At 50.5% G+C, this 18,956-nt stretch overlaps 32 non-coding genes across 32 annotated transcripts; 11 read left to right on the top strand and 21 right to left on the bottom strand.

Annotated features, from left to right (window-relative positions):
• Positions 1-14: 14 nt before the first annotated feature.
• Positions 15-86, bottom strand: trnag-ccc (transfer RNA glycine (anticodon CCC)). The gene has a single exon. It is a non-coding gene; the product is annotated as a tRNA-Gly (tRNA).
• Positions 87-330: 244 nt separating this feature from the next.
• trnas-uga (transfer RNA serine (anticodon UGA)) lies at positions 331-412 on the bottom strand. Its single transcript has one exon. It is a non-coding gene; the product is annotated as a tRNA-Ser (tRNA).
• Positions 413-661: 249 nt separating this feature from the next.
• trnae-uuc (transfer RNA glutamic acid (anticodon UUC)) lies at positions 662-733 on the top strand. Its single transcript has one exon. It is a non-coding gene; the product is annotated as a tRNA-Glu (tRNA).
• Positions 734-2,102: 1,369 nt separating this feature from the next.
• trnas-uga (transfer RNA serine (anticodon UGA)) lies at positions 2,103-2,184 on the bottom strand. Its single transcript has one exon. It is a non-coding gene; the product is annotated as a tRNA-Ser (tRNA).
• Positions 2,185-2,433: 249 nt separating this feature from the next.
• Positions 2,434-2,505, top strand: trnae-uuc (transfer RNA glutamic acid (anticodon UUC)). Its single transcript has one exon. It is a non-coding gene; the product is annotated as a tRNA-Glu (tRNA).
• Positions 2,506-3,558: 1,053 nt separating this feature from the next.
• trnag-ccc (transfer RNA glycine (anticodon CCC)) lies at positions 3,559-3,630 on the bottom strand. Its single transcript has one exon. It is a non-coding gene; the product is annotated as a tRNA-Gly (tRNA).
• A 244-nt stretch (positions 3,631-3,874) lies between these two features.
• Positions 3,875-3,956, bottom strand: trnas-uga (transfer RNA serine (anticodon UGA)). Its single transcript has one exon. It is a non-coding gene; the product is annotated as a tRNA-Ser (tRNA).
• Positions 3,957-4,205: 249 nt separating this feature from the next.
• trnae-uuc (transfer RNA glutamic acid (anticodon UUC)) lies at positions 4,206-4,277 on the top strand. Its single transcript has one exon. It is a non-coding gene; the product is annotated as a tRNA-Glu (tRNA).
• Positions 4,278-5,332: 1,055 nt separating this feature from the next.
• trnag-ccc (transfer RNA glycine (anticodon CCC)) lies at positions 5,333-5,404 on the bottom strand. Its single transcript has one exon. It is a non-coding gene; the product is annotated as a tRNA-Gly (tRNA).
• A 244-nt stretch (positions 5,405-5,648) lies between these two features.
• Positions 5,649-5,730, bottom strand: trnas-uga (transfer RNA serine (anticodon UGA)). Its single transcript has one exon. It is a non-coding gene; the product is annotated as a tRNA-Ser (tRNA).
• Positions 5,731-5,979: 249 nt separating this feature from the next.
• Positions 5,980-6,051, top strand: trnae-uuc (transfer RNA glutamic acid (anticodon UUC)). Its single transcript has one exon. It is a non-coding gene; the product is annotated as a tRNA-Glu (tRNA).
• Positions 6,052-8,546: 2,495 nt separating this feature from the next.
• Positions 8,547-8,618, bottom strand: trnag-ccc (transfer RNA glycine (anticodon CCC)). Its single transcript has one exon. It is a non-coding gene; the product is annotated as a tRNA-Gly (tRNA).
• Positions 8,619-8,862: 244 nt separating this feature from the next.
• trnas-uga (transfer RNA serine (anticodon UGA)) lies at positions 8,863-8,944 on the bottom strand. Its single transcript has one exon. It is a non-coding gene; the product is annotated as a tRNA-Ser (tRNA).
• A 249-nt stretch (positions 8,945-9,193) lies between these two features.
• trnae-uuc (transfer RNA glutamic acid (anticodon UUC)) lies at positions 9,194-9,265 on the top strand. Its single transcript has one exon. It is a non-coding gene; the product is annotated as a tRNA-Glu (tRNA).
• Positions 9,266-10,112: 847 nt separating this feature from the next.
• Positions 10,113-10,184, bottom strand: trnag-ccc (transfer RNA glycine (anticodon CCC)). Its single transcript has one exon. It is a non-coding gene; the product is annotated as a tRNA-Gly (tRNA).
• A 244-nt stretch (positions 10,185-10,428) lies between these two features.
• On the bottom strand, positions 10,429-10,510 carry trnas-uga (transfer RNA serine (anticodon UGA)). Its single transcript has one exon. It is a non-coding gene; the product is annotated as a tRNA-Ser (tRNA).
• A 249-nt stretch (positions 10,511-10,759) lies between these two features.
• On the top strand, positions 10,760-10,831 carry trnae-uuc (transfer RNA glutamic acid (anticodon UUC)). Its single transcript has one exon. It is a non-coding gene; the product is annotated as a tRNA-Glu (tRNA).
• An 846-nt stretch (positions 10,832-11,677) lies between these two features.
• On the bottom strand, positions 11,678-11,749 carry trnag-ccc (transfer RNA glycine (anticodon CCC)). Its single transcript has one exon. It is a non-coding gene; the product is annotated as a tRNA-Gly (tRNA).
• Positions 11,750-11,993: 244 nt separating this feature from the next.
• On the bottom strand, positions 11,994-12,075 carry trnas-uga (transfer RNA serine (anticodon UGA)). Its single transcript has one exon. It is a non-coding gene; the product is annotated as a tRNA-Ser (tRNA).
• Positions 12,076-12,324: 249 nt separating this feature from the next.
• On the top strand, positions 12,325-12,396 carry trnae-uuc (transfer RNA glutamic acid (anticodon UUC)). Its single transcript has one exon. It is a non-coding gene; the product is annotated as a tRNA-Glu (tRNA).
• Positions 12,397-13,449: 1,053 nt separating this feature from the next.
• On the bottom strand, positions 13,450-13,521 carry trnag-ccc (transfer RNA glycine (anticodon CCC)). The gene has a single exon. It is a non-coding gene; the product is annotated as a tRNA-Gly (tRNA).
• Positions 13,522-13,765: 244 nt separating this feature from the next.
• Positions 13,766-13,847, bottom strand: trnas-uga (transfer RNA serine (anticodon UGA)). The gene has a single exon. It is a non-coding gene; the product is annotated as a tRNA-Ser (tRNA).
• A 249-nt stretch (positions 13,848-14,096) lies between these two features.
• Positions 14,097-14,168, top strand: trnae-uuc (transfer RNA glutamic acid (anticodon UUC)). The gene has a single exon. It is a non-coding gene; the product is annotated as a tRNA-Glu (tRNA).
• A 639-nt stretch (positions 14,169-14,807) lies between these two features.
• On the bottom strand, positions 14,808-14,879 carry trnag-ccc (transfer RNA glycine (anticodon CCC)). The gene has a single exon. It is a non-coding gene; the product is annotated as a tRNA-Gly (tRNA).
• Positions 14,880-15,123: 244 nt separating this feature from the next.
• Positions 15,124-15,205, bottom strand: trnas-uga (transfer RNA serine (anticodon UGA)). Its single transcript has one exon. It is a non-coding gene; the product is annotated as a tRNA-Ser (tRNA).
• A 249-nt stretch (positions 15,206-15,454) lies between these two features.
• trnae-uuc (transfer RNA glutamic acid (anticodon UUC)) lies at positions 15,455-15,526 on the top strand. The gene has a single exon. It is a non-coding gene; the product is annotated as a tRNA-Glu (tRNA).
• Positions 15,527-16,166: 640 nt separating this feature from the next.
• On the bottom strand, positions 16,167-16,238 carry trnag-ccc (transfer RNA glycine (anticodon CCC)). The gene has a single exon. It is a non-coding gene; the product is annotated as a tRNA-Gly (tRNA).
• A 244-nt stretch (positions 16,239-16,482) lies between these two features.
• trnas-uga (transfer RNA serine (anticodon UGA)) lies at positions 16,483-16,564 on the bottom strand. The gene has a single exon. It is a non-coding gene; the product is annotated as a tRNA-Ser (tRNA).
• Positions 16,565-16,813: 249 nt separating this feature from the next.
• trnae-uuc (transfer RNA glutamic acid (anticodon UUC)) lies at positions 16,814-16,885 on the top strand. The gene has a single exon. It is a non-coding gene; the product is annotated as a tRNA-Glu (tRNA).
• Positions 16,886-17,731: 846 nt separating this feature from the next.
• On the bottom strand, positions 17,732-17,803 carry trnag-ccc (transfer RNA glycine (anticodon CCC)). Its single transcript has one exon. It is a non-coding gene; the product is annotated as a tRNA-Gly (tRNA).
• A 244-nt stretch (positions 17,804-18,047) lies between these two features.
• On the bottom strand, positions 18,048-18,129 carry trnas-uga (transfer RNA serine (anticodon UGA)). The gene has a single exon. It is a non-coding gene; the product is annotated as a tRNA-Ser (tRNA).
• Positions 18,130-18,378: 249 nt separating this feature from the next.
• Positions 18,379-18,450, top strand: trnae-uuc (transfer RNA glutamic acid (anticodon UUC)). The gene has a single exon. It is a non-coding gene; the product is annotated as a tRNA-Glu (tRNA).
• The last annotated feature ends 506 nt before the right edge of the window (positions 18,451-18,956 follow it).

Below are 18,956 nucleotides of genomic sequence, written 5' to 3'. Positions count from 1 at the left end.
GATTCTTCACATCATGCATTGGCCGGGAATCGAACCCGGGTCAACTGCTTGGGAAGCAGCTATGCTCGCCACTATACCACCAATGCCTTGAAAAGCCCACTTTCAACGCCAGCACAAATGATGAACACATAACAGCACTTGCCATAAGTGCTAGAATTTTTACTAAATCACAGTCTACAATGCCAGACTGGCATTTGCAATGGAAGCACTGCTCAATTCCAGCAATTTTCAGAAACCACACACGTTTGGGTGTAACACTTCACTTCAACAACACACGTCCATCTGACACAGTGATGAAGGAAGGAAGGAACGAGCAAAGGTTGAGGTTTCCGTAGTTGACAGGATTCGAACCTGCGCGGGGAAACCCCAATGGATTTCAAGTCCATCGCCTTGACCACTCGGCCACAACTACCTTCCCTCCCCATTTTCAATGGGTTCAGCCAATTTAAGGGGTTTTAAAGGACCATGTTTGCAATGCCAGCCCAATTGGATAAAAAAAAGGCTGCAGTAAATATGGGAAAAACAATATATCACAGCCATTGCAATATCAGTTACAAACATGCTAAGTGGGACAGCCCCTAGATTTTGAACCTTGTGGAACATCTTTTCTATGAGCACAAATTTTGATTGAAGATGTTTCTTCCAGTCTGGGAAACGCGGGTCCCTGATGCTCTAGTGGCTAGGATTTGGCGCTTTCACCGCCGCGGCCCGGGTTCGATTCCCGGTCAGGGAAAGCGGAGGTGGCATGAAGTGGGATTATGTAGCCATGGCAGTTATTTGGTCGAACTCGTCCAGTTTTGTGTCAGGCTGATCACAGTTTACGATTTCAGTTGTGTCAACCTTCCCCACCCAGGTCATGGTTCCCTGATGGTCTAGTGGCTAGGATTTGGCGCTCTCACCGCCGCGGCCCGGGTTCGATTCCCGGTCAGGGAAAGCGGAGGTGGCATGAAGTGGGATTGCTACTTATGTAGCCATGGCAGTTATTTGGTCGAACTCGTCCAGTTTTGTGTCAGGTTGATCACAGTGTACGATTTCACTTGTGTCATCCTCCCCCACCCAGGTCATGTTTCCCTGATGGTCTAGTGGCTAGGATTCGGCGCTCTCACCGCCGCGGCCCGGGTTCGATTCCCGGTCAGGGAAAGCGGAGCTGGCATGAAGTGGGATTGCTACTTATGTAGCCATGGCAGTTATTTGGTCGAACTCGTCCAGTTTTGTGTCAGGTTGATCACAGTGTACGATTTCAGTTGTGTCATCCTCCCCCACCCAGGTCATGGTTCCCTGATGGTCTAGTGGCTAGGATTCGGCGCTCTCACCGCCGCGGCCCGGGTTCGATTCCCGGTCAGGGAAAGCGGAGGTGGCATGAAGTGGGATTGCTACTTATGTAGCCATGGCAGTTATTTGGTCGAACTCGTCCAGTTTTGTGTCAGGTTGATCACAGTGTACGATTTCAGTTGTGTCATCCTTCCCCCCCCAGGTCATGCTTCCCTGATGGTCTAGTGGCTAGGATTCGGCGCTCTCACCGCCGCGGCCCGGGTTCGATTCCCGGTCAGGGAAAGCGAGAGGTGGCATGAGTTGGCATGAGATTGCTTCTTATATAGCCAAGCCCGTAACTTGGTCTAACATAGCCAATTTTGTGTCACGGGTGATCTTCAGTTGTTTCATCCTTCGCCGCACTGGTGGCTCCCTGACGATCTAGTGGCCAGTGCTCTGTGTACTGCAACTTATTTAAAAGAACTTCTCATTTCCCCCGTAGATGACCAGATGGCACAGCTGATTCTTCACATCATGCATTGGCTGGGAATCGAACCTGGGTCAACTGCTTGGGAAGCAGCTATGCTCGCCACTATACCACCAATGCCTTGAAAAGCCCACTTTCAACGCCAGCACAAATGATGAACACATAACAGCACTTGCCATAAGTGCTAGAATTTTTACTAAATCACAGTCTACAATGCCAGACTGGCATTTGCAATGGAAGCACTGCTCAATTCCAGCAATTTTCAGAAACCACACACGTTTGGGTGTAACACTTCACTTCAACAACACACGTCCATCTGACACAGTGATGAAGGAAGGAAGGAACGAGCAAAGGTTGAGGTTTCCGTAGTTGACAGGATTCGAACCTGCGCGGGGAAACCCCAATGGATTTCAAGTCCATCGCCTTGACCACTCGGCCACAACTACCTTCCCTCCCCATTTTCAATGGGTTCAGCCAATTTAAGGGGTTTTAAAGGACCATGTTTGCAATGACAGCCCAATTGGATAAAAAAAAGGCTGCAGTAAATATGGGAATAACAATATATCACAGCCATTGCAATATCAGTTACAAGCATGCTAAGTGGGACAGCCCCTAGATTTTGAACCTTGTGGAACATCTTTTCTATGAGCACAAATTTTGATTGAAGATGTTTCTTCCAGTCTGGGAAACGCGGGTCCCTGATGGTCTAGTGGCTAGGATTTGGCGCTTTCACCGCCGCGGCCCGGGTTCGATTCCCGGTCAGGGAAAGCGGAGGTGGCATGAAGTGGGATTATGTAGCCATGGCAGTTATTTGGTCGAACTCGTCCAGTTTTGTGTCAGGTTGATCACAGTTTACGATTTCAGTTGTGTCAACCTTCCCCACCCAGGTCATGGTTCCCTGATGGTCTAGTGGCTAGGATTCGGCGCTCTCACCGCCGCGGCCCGGGTTCGATTCCCGGTCAGGGAAAGCGGAGGTGGCATGAAGTGGGATTGCTACTTATGTAGCCATGGCAGTTATTTGGTCGAACTCGTCCAGTTTTGTGTCAGGTTGATCACAGTGTACGATTTCACTTGTGTCATCCTCCCCCACCCAGGTCATGTTTCCCTGATGGTCTAGTGGCTAGGATTCGGCGCTCTCACCGCCGCGGCCCGGGTTCGATTCCCGGTCAGGGAAAGCGGAGCTGGCATGAAGTGGGATTGCTACTTATGTAGCCATGGCAGTTATTTGGTCGAACTCGTCCAGTTTTGTGTCAGGTTGATCACAGTGTACGATTTCAGTTGTGTCATCCTCCCCCACCCAGGTCATGGTTCCCTGATGGTCTAGTGGCTAGGATTCGGCGCTCTCACCGCCGCGGCCCGGGTTCGATTCCCGGTCAGGGAAAGCGGAGGTGGCATGAAGTGGGATTGCTACTTATGTAGCCATGGCAGTTATTTGGTCGAACTCGTCCAGTTTTGTGTCAGGTTGATCACAGTGTACGATTTCAGTTGTGTCATCCTTCCCCCCCCAGGTCATGCTTCCCTGATGGTCTAGTGGCTAGGATTCGGCGCTCTCACCGCCGCGGCCCGGGTTCGATTCCCGGTCAGGGAAAGCGAGAGGTGGCATGAGTTGGCATGAGATTGCTTCTTATATAGCCAAGCCCGTAACTTGGTCTAACATAGCCAATTTTGTGTCACGGGTGATCTTCAGTTGTTTCATCCTTCGCCGCACTGGTGGCTCCCTGACGATCTAGTGGCCAGTGCTCTGTGTACTGCAACTTATTTAAAAGAACTTCTCATTTCCCCCGTAGATGACCAGATGGCACAGCTGATTCTTCACATCATGCATTGGCCGGGAATCGAACCCGGGTCAACTGCTTGGGAAGCAGCTATGCTCGCCACTATACCACCAATGCCTTGAAAAGCCCACTTTCAACGCCAGCACAAATGATGAACACATAACAGCACTTGCCATAAGTGCTAGAATTTTTACTAAATCACAGTCTACAATGCCAGACTGGCATTTGCAATGGAAGCACTGCTCAATTCCAGCAATTTTCAGAAACCACACACGTTTGGGTGTAACACTTCACTTCAACAACACACGTCCATCTGACACAGTGATGAAGGAAGGAAGGAACGAGCAAAGGTTGAGGTTTCCGTAGTTGACAGGATTCGAACCTGCGCGGGGAAACCCCAATGGATTTCAAGTCCATCGCCTTGACCACTCGGCCACAACTACCTTCCCTCCCCATTTTCAATGGGTTCAGCCAATTTAAGGGGTTTTAAAGGACCATGTTTGCAATGCCAGCCCAATTGGATAAAAAAAAGGCTGCAGTAAATATGGGAATAACAATATATCACAGCCATTGCAATATCAGTTACAAGCATGCTAAGTGGGACAGCCCCTAGATTTTGAACCTTGTGGAACATCTTTTCTATGAGCACAAATTTTGATTGAAGATGTTTCTTCCAGTCTGGGAAACGCAGGTCCCTGATGGTCTAGTGGCTAGGATTTGGCGCTTTCACCGCCGCGGCCCGGGTTCGATTACCGGTCAGGGAAAGCGGAGGTGGCATGAAGTGGGATTATGTAGCCATGGCAGTTATTTGGTCGAACTCGTCCAGTTTTGTGTCAGGTTGATCACAGTGTACGATTTCAGTTGTGTCAACCTTCCCCACCCAGGTCATGGTTCCCTGATGGTCTAGTGGCTAGGATTCGGCGCTCTCACCGCCGCGGCCCGGGTTCGATTCCCGGTCAGGGAAAGCGGAGGTGGCATGAAGTGGGATTGCTACTTATGAAGCCATGGCAGTTATTTGGTCGAACTCGTCCAGTTTTGTGTCAGGTTGATCACAGTGTACGATTTCACTTGTGTCATCCTCCCCCACCCAGGTCAGGTTTCCCTGATGGTCTAGTGGCTAGGATTCGGCGCTCTCACCGCCGCGGCCCGGGTTCGATTCCCGGTCAGGGAAAGCGGAGCTGGCATGAAGTGGGATTGCTACTTATGTAGCCATGGCAGTTATTTGGTCGAACTCGTCCAGTTTTGTGTCAGGTTGATCACAGTGTACGATTTCACTTGTGTCATCCTCCCCCACCCAGGTCATGGTTCCCTGATGGTCTAGTGGCTAGGATTCGGCGCTCTCACCGCCGCGGCCCGGGTTCGATTCCCGGTCAGGGAAAGCGGAGGTGGCATGAAGTGGGATTGCTACTTATGTAGCCATGGCAGTTATTTGGTCGAACTCGTCCAGTTTTGTGTCAGGTTGATCACAGTGTACGATTTCAGTTGTGTCATCCTTCCCCCCCCCCAGGTCATGCTTCCCTGATGGTCTAGTGGCTAGGATTCGGCGCTCTCACCGCCGCGGCCCGGGTTCGATTCCCGGTCAGGGAAAGCGAGAGGTGGCATGAGTTGGTATGAGATTGCTTCTTATATAGCCAAGCCCGTAACTTGGTCTAACATAGCCAATTTTGTGTCACGGGTGATCTTCAGTTGTTTCATCCTTCGCCGCACTGGTGGCTCCCTGACGATCTAGTGGCCAGTGCTCTGTGTACTGCAACTTATTTAAAAGAACTTCTCATTTCCCCCGTAGATGACCAGATGGCACAGCTGATTCTTCACATCATGCATTGGCCGGGAATCGAACCCGGGTCAACTGGATGGGAAGCAGCTATGCTCGCCACTATACCACCAATGCCTTGAAAAGCCCACTTTCAACGCCAGCACAAATGATGAACACATAACAGCACTTGCCATAAGTGCTATAATTTTTACTAAATCACAGTCTACAATGCCAGACTGGCATTTGCAATGGAAGCACTGCTCAATTCCAGCAATTTTCAGAAACCACACACGTTTGGGTGTAACACTTCACTTCAACAACACACGTCCATCTGACACAGTGATGAAGGAAGGAAGGAACGAGCAAAGGTTCAGGTTTCCGTAGTTGACAGGATTCGAACCTGCGCGGGGAAACCCCAATGGATTTCAAGTCCATCGCCTTGACCACTCGGCCACAACTACCTTCCCTCCCCATTTTCAATGGGTTCAGCCAATTTAAGGGGTTTTAAAGGACCATGTTTGCAATGCCAGCCCAATTGGATACAAAAAAGGCTGCAGTAAATATGGGAATAACAATATATCACAGCCATTGCAATATCAGTTACAAACATGCTAAGTGGGACAGCCCCTAGATTTTGAACCTTGTGGAACATCTTTTCTATGAGCACAAATTTTGATTGAAGATGTTTCTTCCAGTCTGGGAAACGCGGGTCCCTGATGGTCTAGTGGCTAGGATTTGGCGCTTTCACCGCCGCGGCCCGGGTTCGATTCCCGGTCAGGGAAAGCGGAGGTGGCATGAAGTGGGATTATGTAGCCATGGCAGTTATTTGGTTGAACTCGTCCAGTTTTGTGTCAGGTTGATCACAGTGTACGATTTCACTTGTGTCATCCTCCCCCACCCAGGTCATGTTTCCCTGATGGTCTAGTGGCTAGGATTCGGCGCTCTCACCGCCGCGGCCCGGGTTCGATTCCCGGTCAGGGAAAGCGGAGCTGGCATGAAGTGGGATTGCTACTTATGTAGCCATGGCAGTTATTTGGTCGAACTCGTCCAGTTTTGTGTCAGGTTGATCACAGTGTACGATTTCAGTTGTGTCATCCTCCCCCACCCAGGTCATGGTTCCCTGATGGTCTAGTGGCTAGGATTCGGCGCTCTCACCGCCGCGGCCCGGGTTCGATTCCCGGTCAGGGAAAGCGGAGGTGGCATGAAGTGGGATTGCTACTTATGTAGCCATGGCAGTTATTTGGTCGAACTCGTCCAGTTTTGTGTCAGGTTGATCACAGTGTACGATTTCACTTGTGTCATCCTCCCCCACCTAGGTCAGGTTTCCCTGATGGTCTAGTGGCTAGGATTCTGCGCTCTCACCGCCGCGGCCCGGGTTCGATTCCCGGTCAGGGAAAGCGGAGCTGGCATGAAGTGGGATTGCTACTTATGTAGCCATGGCAGTTATTTGGTCGAACTCGTCCAGTTTTGTGTCAGGTTGATCACAGTGTACGATTTCAGTTGTGTCATCCTCCCCCACCCAGGTCATGGTTCCCTGATGGTCTAGTGGCTAGGATTCGGCGCTCTCACCGCCGCGGCCCGGGTTCGATTCCCGGTCAGGGAAAGCGGAGCTGGCATGAAGTGGGATTGCTACTTATGTAGCCATGGCAGTTATTTGGTCGAACTCGTCCAGTTTTGTGTCAGGTTGATCACAGTTTACGATTTCAGTTGTGTCAACCTTCCCCACCCAGGTCATGGTTCCCTGATGGTCTAGTGGCTAGGATTCGGCGCTCTCACCGCCGCGGCCCGGGTTCGATTCCCGGTCAGGGAAAGCGGAGGTGGCATGAAGTGGGATTGCTACTTATGAAGCCATGGCAGTTATTTGGTCGAACTCGTCCAGTTTTGTGTCAGGTTGATCACAGTGTACGATTTCACTTGTGTCATCCTCCCCCACCCAGGTCAGGTTTCCCTGATGGTCTAGTGGCTAGGATTCGGCGCTCTCACCGCCGCGGCCCGGGTTCGATTCCCGGTCAGGGAAAGCGGAGCTGGCATGAAGTGGGATTGCTACTTATGTAGCCATGGCAGTTATTTGGTCGAACTCGTCCAGTTTTGTGTCAGGTTGATCACAGTTTACGATTTCAGTTGTGTCAACCTTCCCCACCCAGGTCATGGTTCCCTGATGGTCTAGTGGCTAGGATTCGGCGCTCTCACCGCCGCGGCCCGGGTTCGATTCCCGGTCAGGGAAAGCGGAGGTGGCATGAAGTGGGATTGCTACTTATGTAGCCATGGCAGTTATTTGGTCGAACTCGTCCAGTTTTGTGTCAGGTTGATCACAGTGTACGATTTCATTTGTGTCATCCTCCCCCACCCAGGTCATGTTTCCCTGATGGTCTAGTGGCTAGGATTCGGCGCTCTCACCGCCGCGGCCCAGGTTCGATTCCCGGTCAGGGAAAGCGGAGCTGGCATGAAGTGGGATTGCTACTTATGTAGCCATGGCAGTTATTTGGTCGAACTCGTCCAGTTTTGTGTCAGGTTGATCACAGTGTACGATTTCAGTTGTGTCATCCTCCCCCACCCAGGTCATGGTTCCCTGATGGTCTAGTGGCTAGGATTCGGCGCTCTCACCGCCGCGGCCCGGGTTCGATTCCCGGTCAGGGAAAGCGGAGGTGGCATGAAGTGGGATTATGTAGCCATGGCAGTTATTTGGTCGAACTCGTCCAGTTTTGTGTCAGGTTGATCACAGTGTACGATTTCAGTTGTGTCAACCTTCCCCACCCAGGTCATGGTTCCCTGATGGTCTAGTGGCTAGGATTCGGCGCTCTCACCGCCGCGGCCCGGGTTCGATTCCCGGTCAGGGAAAGCGGAGGTGGCATGAAGTGGGATTGCTACTTATGTAGCCATGGCAGTTATTTGGTCGAACTCGTCCAGTTTTGTGTCAGGTTGATCACAGTGTACGATTTCAGTTGTGTCATCCTTCCCCCCCCAGGTCATGCTTCCCTGATGGTCTAGTGGCTAGGATTCGGCGCTCTCACCGCCGCGGCCCGGGTTCGATTCCCGGTCAGGGAAAGCGAGAGGTGGCATGAGTTGGTATGAGATTGCTTCTTATATAGCCAAGCCCGTAACTTGGTCTAACATAGCCAATTTTGTGTCACGGGTGATCTTCAGTTGTTTCATCCTTCGCCGCACTGGTGGCTCCCTGACGATCTAGTGGCCAGTGCTCTGTGTACTGCAACTTATTTAAAAGAACTTCTCATTTCCCCCGTAGATGACCAGATGGCACAGCTGATTCTTCACATCATGCATTGGCCGGGAATCGAACCCGGGTCAACTGCTTGGGAAGCAGCTATGCTCGCCACTATACCACCAATGCCTTGAAAAGCCCACTTTCAACGCCAGCACAAATGATGAACACATAACAGCACTTGCCATAAGTGCTAGAATTTTTACTAAATCACAGTCTACAATGCCAGACTGGCATTTGCAATGGAAGCACTGCTCAATTCCAGCAATTTTCAGAAACCACACACGTTTGGGTGTAACACTTCACTTCAACAACACACGTCCATCTGACACAGTGATGAAGGAAGGAAGGAACGAGCAAAGGTTGAGGTTTCCGTAGTTGACAGGATTCGAACCTGCGCGGGGAAACCCCAATGGATTTCAAGTCCATCGCCTTGACCACTCGGCCACAACTACCTTCCCTCCCCATTTTCAATGGGTTCAGCCAATTTAAGGGGTTTTAAAGGACCATGTTTGCAATGCCAGCCCAATTGGATAAAAAAAAGGCTGCAGTAAATATGGGAATAACAATATATCACAGCCATTGCAATATCAGTTACAAACATGCTAAGTGGGACAGCCCCTAGATTTTGAACCTTGTGGAACATCTTTTCTATGAGCACAAATTTTGATTGAAGATGTTTCTTCCAGTCTGGGAAACGCGGGTCCCTGATGGTCTAGTGGCTAGGATTTGGCGCTTTCACCGCCGCGGCCCGGGTTCGATTCCCGGTCAGGGAAAGCGGAGGTGGCATGAAGTGGGATTATGTAGCCATGGCAGTTATTTGGTCGAACTCGTCCAGTTTTGTGTCAGGTTGATCACAGTGTACGATTTCACTTGTGTCATCCTCCCCCACCCAGGTCATGTTTCCCTGATGGTCTAGTGGCTAGGATTCGGCGCTCTCACCGCCGCGGCCCGGGTTCGATTCCCGGTCAGGGAAAGCGGAGCTGGCATGAAGTGGGATTGCTACTTATGTAGCCATGGCAGTTATTTGGTCGAACTCGTCCAGTTTTGTGTCAGGTTGATCACAGTGTACGATTTCAGTTGTGTCATCCTCCCCCACCCAGGTCATGGTTCCCTGATGGTCTAGTGGCTAGGATTCGGCGCTCTCACCGCCGCGGCCCGGGTTCGATTCCCGGTCAGGGAAAGCGGAGGTGGCATGAAGTGGGATTGCTACTTATGTAGCCATGGCAGTTATTTGGTCGAACTCGTCTAGTTTTGTGTCAGGTTGATCACAGTGTACGATTTCAGTTGTGTCATCCTTCCCCCCCCCAAGTCATGCTTCCCTGATGGTCTAGTGGCTAGGATTCGGCGCTCTCACCGCCGCGGCCCGGGTTCGATTCCCGGTCAGGGAAAGCGAGAGGTGGCATGAGTTGGCATGAGATTGCTTCTTATATAGCCAAGCCCGTAACTTGGTCTAACATAGCCAATTTTGTGTCACGGGTGATCTTCAGTTGTTTCATCCTTCGCCGCACTGGTGGCTCCCTGACGATCTAGTGGCCAGTGCTCTGTGTACTGCAACTTATTTAAAAGAACTTCTCATTTCCCCCGTAGATGACCAGATGGCACAGCTGATTCTTCACATCATGCATTGGCCGGGAATCGAACCCGGGTCAACTGCTTGGGAAGCAGCTATGCTCGCCACTATACCACCAATGCCTTGAAAAGCCCACTTTCAACGCCAGCACAAATGATGAACACATAACAGCACTTGCCATAAGTGCTAGAATTTTTACTAAATCACAGTCTACAATGCCAGACTGGCATTTGCAATGGAAGCACTGCTCAATTCCAGCAATTTTCAGAAACCACACACGTTTGGGTGTAACACTTCACTTCAACAACACACGTCCATCTGACACAGTGATGAAGGAAGGAAGGAACGAGCAAAGGTTGAGGTTTCCGTAGTTGACAGGATTCGAACCTGCGCGGGGAAACCCCAATGGATTTCAAGTCCATCGCCTTGACCACTCGGCCACAACTACCTTCCCTCCCCATTTTCAATGGGTTCAGCCAATTTAAGGGGTTTTAAAGGACCATGTTTGCAATGCCAGCCCAATTGGATAAAAAAAAGGCTGCAGTAAATATGGGAATAACAATATATCACAGCCATTGCAATATCAGTTACAAACATGCTAAGTGGGACAGCCCCTAGATTTTGAACCTTGTGGAACATCTTTTCTATGAGCACAAATTTTGATTGAAGATGTTTCTTCCAGTCTGGGAAACGCGGGTCCCTGATGGTCTAGTGGCTAGGATTTGGCGCTTTCACCGCCGCGGCCCGGGTTCGATTCCCGGTCAGGGAAAGCGGAGGTGGCATGAAGTGGGATTATGTAGCCATGGCAGTTATTTGGTCGAACTCGTCCAGTTTTGTGTCAGGTTGATCACAGTGTACGATTTCACTTGTGTCATCCTCCCCCACCCAGGTCATGTTTCCCTGATGGTCTAGTGGCTAGGATTCGGCGCTCTCACCGCCGCGGCCCGGGTTCGATTCCCGGTCAGGGAAAGCGGAGCTGGCATGAAGTGGGATTGCTACTTATTTAGCCATGGCAGTTATTTGGTCGAACTCGTCCAGTTTTGTGTCAGGTTGATCGCAGTGTACGATTTCAGTTGTGTCATCCTCCCCCACCCAGGTCATGGTTCCCTGATGGTCTAGTGGCTAGGATTCGGCGCTCTCACCGCCGCGGCCCGGGTTCGATTCCCGGTCAGGGAAAGCGGAGGTGGCATGAAGTGGGATTGCTACTTATGTAGCCATGGCAGTTATTTGGTCGAACTCGTCCAGTTTTGTGTCAGGTTGATCACAGTGTACGATTTCAGTTGTGTCATCCTTCCCCCCCCAAGTCATGCTTCCCTGATGGTCTAGTGGCTAGGATTCGGCGCTCTCACCGCCGCGGCCCGGGTTCGATTCCCGGTCAGGGAAAGCGAGAGGTGGCATGAGTTGGCATGAGATTGCTTCTTATATAGCCAAGCCCGTAACTTGGTCTAACATAGCCAATTTTGTGTCACGGGTGATCTTCAGTTGTTTCATCCTTCGCCGCACTGGTGGCTCCCTGACGATCTAGTGGCCAGTGCTCTGTGTACTGCAACTTATTTAAAAGAACTTCTCATTTCCCCCGTAGATGACCAGATGGCACAGCTGATTCTTCACATCATGCATTGGCCGGGAATCGAACCCGGGTCAACTGCTTGGGAAGCAGCTATGCTCGCCACTATACCACCAATGCCTTGAAAAGCCCACTTTCAACGCCAGCACAAATGATGAACACATAACAGCACTTGCCATAAGTGCTAGAATTTTTACTAAATCACAGTCTACAATGCCAGACTGGCATTTGCAATGAAAGCACTGCTCAATTCCAGCAATTTTCAGAAACCACACACGTTTGGGTGTAACACTTCACTTCAACAACACACGTCCATCTGACACAGTGATGAAGGAAGGAAGGAACGAGCAAAGGTTGAGGTTTCCGTAGTTGACAGGATTCGAACCTGCGCGGGGAAACCCCAATGGATTTCAAGTCCATCGCCTTGACCACTCGGCCACAACTACCTTCCCTCCCCATTTTCAATGGGTTCAGCCAATTTAAGGGGTTTTAAAGGACCATGTTTGCAATGCCAGCCCAATTGGATAAAAAAAAGGCTGCAGTAAATATGGGAATAACAATATATCACAGCCATTGCAATATCAGTTACAAGCATGCTAAGTGGGACAGCCCCTAGATTTTGAACCTTGTGGAACATCTTTTCTATGAGCACAAATTTTGATTGAAGATGTTTCTTCCAGTCTGGGAAACGCGGGTCCCTGATGGTCTAGTGGCTAGGATTTGGCGCTTTCACCGCCGCGGCCCGGGTTCGATTCCCGGTCAGGGAAAGCGGAGGTGGCATGAAGTGGGATTATGTAGCCATGGCAGTTATTTGGTCGAACTCGTCCAGTTTTGTGTCAGGTTGATCACAGTGTACGATTTCAGTTGTGTCAACCTTCCCCACCCAAGTCATGGTTCCCTGATGGTCTAGTGGCTAGGATTCGGCGCTCTCACCGCCGCGGCCCGGGTTCGATTCCCGGTCAGGGAAAGCGGAGGTGGCATGAAGTTGGATTGCTACTTATGTAGCCATGGCAGTTATTTGGTCGAACTCGTCCAGTTTTGTGTCAGGTTGATCACAGTGTACGATTTCACTTGTGTCATCCTCCCCCACCCAGGTCATGTTTCCCTGATGGTCTAGTGGCTAGGATTCGGCGCTCTCACCGCCGCGGCCCGGGTTCGATTCCCGGTCAGGGAAAGCGGAGCTGGCATGAAGTGGGATTGCTACTTATGTAGCCATGGCAGTTATTTGGTCGAACTCGTCCAGTTTTGTGTCAGGTTGATCACAGTGTACGATTTCAGTTGTGTCATCCTCCCCCACCCAGGTCATGGTTCCCTGATGGTCTAGTGGCTAGGATTCGGCGCTCTCACCGCCGCGGCCCGGGTTCGATTCCCGGTCAGGGAAAGCGGAGGTGGCATGAAGTGGGATTGCTACTTATGTAGCCATGGCAGTTATTTGGTCGAACTCGTCCAGTTTTGTGTCAGGTTGATCACAGTGTACGATTTCAGTTGTGTCATCCTTCCCCCCCCAAGTCATGCTTCCCTGATGGTCTAGTGGCTAGGATTCGGCGCTCTCACCGCCGCGGCCCGGGTTCGATTCCCGGTCAGGGAAAGCGAGAGGTGGCATGAGTTGGCATGAGATTGCTTCTTATATAGCCAAGCCCGTAACTTGGTCTAACATAGCCAATTTTGTGTCACGGGTGATCTTCAGTTGTTTCATCCTTCGCCGCACTGGTGGCTCCCTGACGATCTAGTGGCCAGTGCTCTGTGTACTGCAACTTATTTAAAAGAACTTCTCATTTCCCCCGTAGATGACCAGATGGCACAGCTGATTCTTCACATCATGCATTGGCCGGGAATCGAACCCGGGTCAACTGCTTGGGAAGCAGCTATGCTCGCCACTATACCACCAATGCCTTGAAAAGCCCACTTTCAACGCCAGCACAAATGATGAACACATAACAGCACTTGCCATAAGTGCTAGAATTTTTACTAAATCACAGTCTACAATGCCAGACTGGCATTTGCAATGAAAGCACTGCTCAATTCCAGCAATTTTCAGAAACCACACACGTTTGGGTGTAACACTTCACTTCAACAACACACGTCCATCTGACACAGTGATGAAGGAAGGAAGGAACGAGCAAAGGTTGAGGTTTCCGTAGTTGACAGGATTCGAACCTGCGCGGGGAAACCCCAATGGATTTCAAGTCCATCGCCTTGACCACTCGGCCACAACTACCTTCCCTCCCCATTTTCAATGGGTTCAGCCAATTTAAGGGGTTTTAAAGGACCATGTTTGCAATGCCAGCCCAATTGGATAAAAAAAAGGCTGCAGTAAATATGGGAATAACAATATATCACAGCCATTGCAATATCAGTTACAAGCATGCTAAGTGGGACAGCCCCTAGATTTTGAACCTTGTGGAACATCTTTTCTATGAGCACAAATTTTGATTGAAGATGTTTCTTCCAGTCTGGGAAACGCGGGTCCCTGATGGTCTAGTGGCTAGGATTTGGCGCTTTCACCGCCGCGGCCCGGGTTCGATTCCCGGTCAGGGAAAGCGGAGGTGGCATGAAGTGGGATTATGTAGCCATGGCAGTTATTTGGTCGAACTCGTCCAGTTTTGTGTCAGGTTGATCACAGTGTACGATTTCAGTTGTGTCAACCTTCCCCACCCAGGTCATGGTTCCCTGATGGTCTAGTGGCTAGGATTCGGCGCTCTCACCGCCGCGGCCCGGGTTCGATTCCCGGTCAGGGAAAGCGGAGGTGGCATGAAGTGGGATTGCTACTTATGTAGCCATGGCAGTTATTTGGTCGAACTCGTCCAGTTTTGTGTCAGGTTGATCACAGTGTACGATTTCAGTTGTGTCATCCTTCCCCCCCCAGGTCATGGTTCCCTGATGGTCTAGTGGCTAGGATTCGGCGCTCTCACCGCCGCGGCCCGGGTTCGATTCCCGGTCAGGGAAAGCGAGTGGTGCCATGAGTTGGCATGAGATTGCTTCTTATATAGCCAAGCCCGTAACTTGGTCTAACATAGCCAATTTTGTGTCACGGGTGATCTTCAGTTGTTTCATCCTTCGCCGCACTGGTGGCTCCCTGACGATCTAGTGGCCAGTGCTCTGTGTACTGCAACTTATTTAAAAGAACTTCTCATTTCCCCCGTAGATGACCAGATGGCACAGCTGATTCTTCACATCATGCATTGGCCGGGAATCGAACCCGGGTCAACTGCTTGGGAAGCAGCTATGCTCGCCACTATACCACCAATGCCTTGAAAAGCCCACTTTCAACGCCAGCACAAATGATGAACACATAACAGCACTTGCCATAAGTGCTAGAATTTTTACTAAATCACAGTCTACAATGCCAGACTGGCATTTGCAATGAAAGCACTGCTCAATTCCAGCAATTTTCAGAAACCACACACGTTTGGGTGTAACACTTCACTTCAACAACACACGTCCATCTGACACAGTGATGAAGGAAGGAAGGAACGAGCAAAGGTTGAGGTTTCCGTAGTTGACAGGATTCGAACCTGCGCGGGGAAACCCAAATGGATTTCAAGTCCATCGCCTTGACCACTCGGCCACAACTACCTTCCCTCCCCATTTTCAATGGGTTCAGCCAATTTAAGGGGTTTTAAAGGACCATGTTTGCAATGCCAGCCCAATTGGATAAAAAAAAGGCTGCAGTAAATATGGGAATAACAATATATCACAGCCATTGCAATATCAGTTACAAGCATGCTAAGTGGGACAGCCCCTAGATTTTGAACCTTGTGGAACATCTTTTCTATGAGCACAAATTTTGATTGAAGATGTTTCTTCCAGTCTGGGAAACGCGGGTCCCTGATGGTCTAGTGGCTAGGATTTGGCGCTTTCACCGCCGCGGCCCGGGTTCGATTCCCGGTCAGGGAAAGCGGAGGTGGCATGAAGTGGGATTATGTAGCCATGGCAGTTATTTGGTCGAACTCGTCCAGTTTTGTGTCAGGTTGATCACAGTGTACGATTTCAGTTGTGTCAACCTTCCCCACCCAGGTCATGGTTCCCTGATGGTCTAGTGGCTAGGATTCGGCGCTCTCACCGCCGCGGCCCGGGTTCGATTCCCGGTCAGGGAAAGCGGAGGTGGCATGAAGTGGGATTGCTACTTATGTAGCCATGGCAGTTATTTGGTCGAACTCGTCTAGTTTTGTGTCAGGTTGATCACAGTGTACGATTTCAGTTGTGTCATCCTTCCCCCCCCCAAGTCATGCTTCCCTGATGGTCTAGTGGCTAGGATTCGGCGCTCTCACCGCCGCGGCCCGGGTTCGATTCCCGGTCAGGGAAAGCGAGAGGTGGCATGAGTTGGCATGAGATTGCTTCTTATATAGCCAAGCCCGTAACTTGGTCTAACATAGCCAATTTTGTGTCACGGGTGATCTTCAGTTGTTTCATCCTTCGCCGCACTGGTGGCTCCCTGACGATCTAGTGGCCAGTGCTCTGTGTACTGCAACTTATTTAAAAGAACTTCTCATTTCCCCCGTAGATGACCAGATGGCACAGCTGATTCTTCACATCATGCATTGGCCGGGAATCGAACCCGGGTCAACTGCTTGGGAAGCAGCTATGCTCGCCACTATACCACCAATGCCTTGAAAAGCCCACTTTCAACGCCAGCACAAATGATGAACACATAACAGCACTTGCCATAAGTGCTAGAATTTTTACTAAATCACAGTCTACAATGCCAGACTGGCATTTGCAATGGAAGCACTGCTCAATTCCAGCAATTTTCAGAAACCACACACGTTTGGGTGTAACACTTCACTTCAACAACACACGTCCATCTGACACAGTGATGAAGGAAGGAAGGAACGAGCAAAGGTTGAGGTTTCCGTAGTTGACAGGATTCGAACCTGCGCGGGGAAACCCCAATGGATTTCAAGTCCATCGCCTTGACCACTCGGCCACAACTACCTTCCCTCCCCATTTTCAATGGGTTCAGCCAATTTAAGGGGTTTTAAAGGACCATGTTTGCAATGCCAGCCCAATTGGATAAAAAAAAGGCTGCAGTAAATATGGGAATAACAATATATCACAGCCATTGCAATATCAGTTACAAACATGCTAAGTGGGACAGCCCCTAGATTTTGAACCTTGTGGAACATCTTTTCTATGAGCACAAATTTTGATTGAAGATGTTTCTTCCAGTCTGGGAAACGCGGGTCCCTGATGGTCTAGTGGCTAGGATTTGGCGCTTTCACCGCCGCGGCCCGGGTTCGATTCCCGGTCAGGGAAAGCGGAGGTGGCATGAAGTGGGATTATGTAGCCATGGCAGTTATTTGGTCGAACTCGTCCAGTTTTGTGTCAGGTTGATCACAGTGTACGATTTCACTTGTGTCATCCTCCCCCACCCAGGTCATGTTTCCCTGATGGTCTAGTGGCTAGGATTCGGCGCTCTCACCGCCGCGGCCCGGGTTCGATTCCCGGTCAGGGAAAGCGGAGCTGGCATGAAGTGGGATTGCTACTTATTTAGCCATGGCAGTTATTTGGTCGAACTCGTCCAGTTTTGTGTCAGGTTGATCGCAGTGTACGATTTCAGTTGTGTCATCCTCCCCCACCCAGGTCATGGTTCCCTGATGGTCTAGTGGCTAGGATTCGGCGCTCTCACCGCCGCGGCCCGGGTTCGATTCCCGGTCAGGGAAAGCGGAGGTGGCATGAAGTGGGATTGCTACTTATGTAGCCATGGCAGTTATTTGGTCGAACTCGTCCAGTTTTGTGTCAGGTTGATCACAGTGTACGATTTCAGTTGTGTCATCCTTCCCCCCCCAAGTCATGCTTCCCTGATGGTCTAGTGGCTAGGATTCGGCGCTCTCACCGCCGCGGCCCGGGTTCGATTCCCGGTCAGGGAAAGCGAGAGGTGGCATGAGTTGGCATGAGATTGCTTCTTATATAGCCAAGCCCGTAACTTGGTCTAACATAGCCAATTTTGTGTCACGGGTGATCTTCAGTTGTTTCATCCTTCGCCGCACTGGTGGCTCCCTGACGATCTAGTGGCCAGTGCTCTGTGTACTGCAACTTATTTAAAAGAACTTCTCATTTCCCCCGTAGATGACCAGATGGCACAGCTGATTCTTCACATCATGCATTGGCCGGGAATCGAACCCGGGTCAACTGCTTGGGAAGCAGCTATGCTCGCCACTATACCACCAATGCCTTGAAAAGCCCACTTTCAACGCCAGCACAAATGATGAACACATAACAGCACTTGCCATAAGTGCTAGAATTTTTACTAAATCACAGTCTACAATGCCAGACTGGCATTTGCAATGAAAGCACTGCTCAATTCCAGCAATTTTCAGAAACCACACACGTTTGGGTGTAACACTTCACTTCAACAACACACGTCCATCTGACACAGTGATGAAGGAAGGAAGGAACGAGCAAAGGTTGAGGTTTCCGTAGTTGACAGGATTCGAACCTGCGCGGGGAAACCCCAATGGATTTCAAGTCCATCGCCTTGACCACTCGGCCACAACTACCTTCCCTCCCCATTTTCAATGGGTTCAGCCAATTTAAGGGGTTTTAAAGGACCATGTTTGCAATGCCAGCCCAATTGGATAAAAAAAAGGCTGCAGTAAATATGGGAATAACAATATATCACAGCCATTGCAATATCAGTTACAAGCATGCTAAGTGGGACAGCCCCTAGATTTTGAACCTTGTGGAACATCTTTTCTATGAGCACAAATTTTGATTGAAGATGTTTCTTCCAGTCTGGGAAACGCGGGTCCCTGATGGTCTAGTGGCTAGGATTTGGCGCTTTCACCGCCGCGGCCCGGGTTCGATTCCCGGTCAGGGAAAGCGGAGGTGGCATGAAGTGGGATTATGTAGCCATGGCAGTTATTTGGTCGAACTCGTCCAGTTTTGTGTCAGGTTGATCACAGTGTACGATTTCAGTTGTGTCAACCTTCCCCACCCAAGTCATGGTTCCCTGATGGTCTAGTGGCTAGGATTCGGCGCTCTCACCGCCGCGGCCCGGGTTCGATTCCCGGTCAGGGAAAGCGGAGGTGGCATGAAGTTGGATTGCTACTTATGTAGCCATGGCAGTTATTTGGTCGAACTCGTCCAGTTTTGTGTCAGGTTGATCACAGTGTACGATTTCACTTGTGTCATCCTCCCCCACCCAGGTCATGTTTCCCTGATGGTCTAGTGGCTAGGATTCGGCGCTCTCACCGCCGCGGCCCGGGTTCGATTCCCGGTCAGGGAAAGCGGAGCTGGCATGAAGTGGGATTGCTACTTATGTAGCCATGGCAGTTATTTGGTCGAACTCGTCCAGTTTTGTGTCAGGTTGATCACAGTGTACGAT

Source organism: Scomber scombrus, chromosome 22 (genome assembly GCF_963691925.1).
Source record: "Scomber scombrus chromosome 22, fScoSco1.1, whole genome shotgun sequence".
Taxonomy (NCBI): Eukaryota; Metazoa; Chordata; class Actinopteri; order Scombriformes; family Scombridae; genus Scomber; species Scomber scombrus.
Note: the sequence above shows the minus strand (reverse complement) of the source record. Positions and strands in the feature narration are given on the sequence as shown.